The sequence below is a fragment of the Oncorhynchus masou genome, chromosome 33, assembly GCF_036934945.1.
Source record: "Oncorhynchus masou masou isolate Uvic2021 chromosome 33, UVic_Omas_1.1, whole genome shotgun sequence".
NCBI lineage: Eukaryota > Metazoa > Chordata > Actinopteri > Salmoniformes > Salmonidae > Oncorhynchus > Oncorhynchus masou.
Window position 1 is genome coordinate 43,034,465 of NC_088244.1, and position 4,151 is coordinate 43,038,615.

Sequence of the window (4,151 nt, forward strand, 5' to 3'; positions counted from 1 at the left end):
TGGTCACATGGGGTAGAGGTCAAGTGCCTCCTCTGCTCTATTCACAGGATACAGCGAGAGGCACAGGGTGAGTTGGGCTCTTCTACAGACTGGAGACCTGGACGGACACACACTCTTATGGGTTAACTGTAACACGTGTATTTGCAAAATTCATATGCATATACCTCAATCACAATGAAAAGGATGCATGGGGCAATTGTATCCCTCTTGCATTATTCTAATGTCCTCAAACACTTCTGTAACATCTACTATTCTTCCTGCAGTGTACCTGGAAGGCAGGTTCCTGTGTTGTCTCCACTCCTGCTGGGCTCTCTGTCTGAGGTTGTTGAGCTGCAGGGCCACAGTGAGGGCCAGCTGCAGCAGGGAGACCACGCCCAGGAGCCTGTAGCTGCTCCGGATGGCCTTGTCATCCCCCGTCACACACCCGAAGCTAACCGTCCGGGGAAAGAAAGAATGGTGAGAAATAGCATGCTGAAGCATACACTAGTAACATAGGTCATATTCATTAGGCCACACAGTACCAAAACATTTTGCAACAGAAAACAAATGCGCTTGAAGGATTACCTGAACTTGTAAAAATAAATAGCTTTTATTTTCCATTGCAAAAATGTTTTCTACGGTGTGCACTACTGAATGGAGAAAACAGCCCTTTAAGGCTTTGCTTCCCTGGCAACTGCTTAGGTCCTGCCCACCATGGGTAAAGAAAAATGAATTTAATTGAAACATTCAATTTAGTGCTGTGTTAAATGGCTAAAAATATATTTTTTTCATATCATGTATTCTATCTACAACAGAGCTGATGTCTGACGTAAGACCTATGAGGAACCATGTCAAATTGACAAAACAAATTATTACCACTTATTTCAAGCTACGAAGCCAAGGTGATGAAAAGTTAATTCAATACAACAACTGCATGCAGTACGGTGTCCTGTGCCACTGAAAAAAACGGACAAGTTTGGTGGGTTCATGTCTCGTGGGAACATTACCAAATGCGTTTACCAAGAGCTACAACTTTCATTAAGTGTCATGCTGTAGTTGAGGAAAGGCAAGCATTGGCAGTTATTCAACATAAATCAGAAATATTGTTGAGAAAACGACATCACCACTTTGTGTGCAATTAAAAGACGTTGCCCAACTAGTTGTCGTCGATAACAGATTAGGTTAGAATAACTGATTTTCTGGTCAGGATGGACTGCATCACCAAAAGTCATTGAGTGACTCAAGTTGCTTAGCGAGCTAAGGATTTTGAACGTGACAAGCTAGCTATTTTCCAACACAGGCATTCATTTGATAACCCAGCTAAGCTATCTAGCTAGTCATATATCTAGTCTGAATAATCATTTTTGGCTTGTTTGTCCATCTGTAATGCTAGCTAGATATCCAGTTCCAACCTGCTTGGCTGCCCACGCAGCCTGCTAGCAATGAGCAGCAAGCTAGCTAGATTTATCTAGATTTATCTAGTACAGAAGAGACATTATTCAAATCAGTTGGAGATTAGTAGTGGTGTGTCCTGTGTGGCTCAGTCGGTAGAGCATGGCGCTTGCAACGCCAAGCGTCGTCGTTTCGATTCCCGCTAGGGCCACCCATATGTAAAAGTAGTGGCCCCAGCCGACTTGTAAGTCGCTTTGGACAAAAGCGTCTGCTAAATGGGATATATTATTATTATTATTATTGCAAAGGATCTACTATCCAACCATTTGGGATTGTATTTATAGGTTTTAAACCCCAAAATATAGCTTCTTAATGTCAAGCAAAACATATTCTGAAGATTTCTTTACCATTTCTGGTAGTTGCAAAGGTTAACAATGGGGCTCACGTCATTGACACGAATCTCTGTTCCTTCATAGGTTCACAAACAAATACCCACATAGCGGATGCTGGCCGTCTTGTTCCCCAGGTGGTAGAAGGCCCCGCTGATGTAAAACAGGGCCACGTGCAACCGGTGGATGATGGAGAGTGCCGGCTGGAGGGCCAACAAGACCAGCATGCATATCCTCCTCTGGGGCTCCGTGAGCTGCCCCACCACACTCTGGACCCAGCCTCTCATCGAGGCTCCAGGGACTGGCCACTTCTGCTCTCCGGCCTCCCCCTCCCTAGCTTTCCTCCCTTGTCTCCAGCTCATTCTCCAGGCACACCAGCAACTTGTCCAGCAGGTAGGGAAACAGGCTGTGGAGATACACCTGGGCTCCTTGTCTGGCACAGGACGGTGCCCCTGCGCAGGGTGGGGTCCACCTGGATGATATTGACAAACTCTTCGCCCTACATCTGGTACCCTGGATGACACATGAAGGGACAGGGAGAATGTGTGGTAAAGACATGCTTGCGTTTCAGATTTAACACAGTACTACGGGGGTGACGCTGTTTGTTAACCTACCCGAGAATGTGGTTAAACCACAGTATGCAAGGTCTGACAGGAGTTTGATCTCTTTTCTCCAATGCAGCTGTATGAGTAAGGGGGGGGGAGTAGCTACTGTAAGAATAATATAAATACACTACATGACCAAAAGTATATGTGATGTGACAGATGATTTTTGGTACTGTTCTGTGAGCTTGTGTAGCCTATCAATTCGCAGCTGAGCTATTGTTATTGCTAAGTTTCCAACAGCACTTACAGTTGACCGGGGAAGCTCTAGTAGGGCAGACATTTGATGAACTGACTTGTTGGAAAGGTGGCATCCTTTTGACAGTGCCACGCTGAAAGCCACTGAGCTCTTCAGTAAGACCATTTTACTGCAAATGTTTGTCTATGGAATTTTATACACATGCAGCAATGGGTGTGACTGAAATAGCCGATTCCGCTAATTTGAAGAAGGGGTGTCCACATACTTTTGCATATATAGCGCATCATAAAGCAGGACATGTCTGACTAGCATAGCTATGTTCTAAATTGTCATGTAAGGTATCGGTCTATCCTACCTGCCTGCAAATTCGCGTTCCTGTTCCTCAGACAGTGTTCATAAGGTTCGTCCTACTGACTTGCGCGAAGCAATTGTGGCTGGTTTGCAGGGACGAGAGGCATTGCTCGAGTCTGGCTGCTAGCTAACTTAGCAAGCACTCAGTTGCTTGAATGACTGTAAATTCACGACAATTGAAAAATAATCAGTCAATTTCTGTAACTGTCAGACTAAGACATCTTCCCAGTTTAGCATAGTTATTCGACTTTCCTATTGCCTATCGAGACAGTTCTGTAAACTAGCTCCACATATAGTACAAAGAGCTACGACTGATGTGTTAGTTATAAAAAATATTCCCGGAAAAACCTTTGACTTGAAGGAAACAAACTTCGGTGGCCACAGCGCCCGTGCGGTGCTTGGAGTCCTCGCGTCTACGTTCGTAATGCATCAATATGATGCAACAATATTGTAACATAGCCTGACACAACGCATCCATTTTTATATCCATAAAAATACTGTTGTGTCATTTCAGCACCGGTGTAACAGTACCGGACTTACTGAACTTCCATACTGCACGTGAACTTGTGAAACGTCATAACAAACAACGATATGAACAGTATATATATAGTGTGATCACTAAAATCAACATCGAATTTTTTTCCAATTTGCTGGCTTGAGGATTCGAACCAGCGACCTTAATCGCTAGGCTACATGCTGGATTCATTAACTAATATATTGTACACATAATTTATTTTGTTATTACGTTTTCGTTTTTTGACAGACATGTCCCTCCCCAAACGTCCATAGCTGGGTCACATTTCCTTTACTGTGTTGAGTGTGCTCAATCATCCTGCCGCTTGCCCTACCCTGTAGATAAGTTGTAGAACCAGTTTCTTTGTCCCTTCAATTCAGCTACCTGAACCAAGCTGTAGCTGTTCCGCTAGGTGGTGAACACCTTTTCTGTGCTGCAGAGGGCAGGTACCGTTCTGAGAGAGCCGCTCTCAATAAGAAGAGCTGGTAGTAACCCTTAGACAGTTAGAGTAGTGGAAAAACTTTGATGAGTTTACTTACAGGCAGCTGCAGACAAGGAAGTGTGTCTACAGTTAATGGGCAGCTGCTGATGTTTTTCCCTCCCCCCTAAAGTTGTGGGATACTTGTGACTTCTTACAGATGGAGGCTAGATGGTGCAGGGTGAGCACACTGCTCGTTGGCAGCACAGGATGGGACTGAAGTGCCAGAGTAGACTACAAAGGTAAG

The 4,151-nt window shown here is 44.5% G+C and overlaps 1 pseudogene; it reads right to left on the bottom strand.

The window, feature by feature from the left end:
• Window positions 1-314: 314 nt before the first annotated feature.
• LOC135527486 (peroxisome biogenesis factor 10-like) lies at window positions 315-3,342 on the bottom strand (annotated as a pseudogene).
• Window positions 3,343-4,151: the final 809 nt, after the last annotated feature.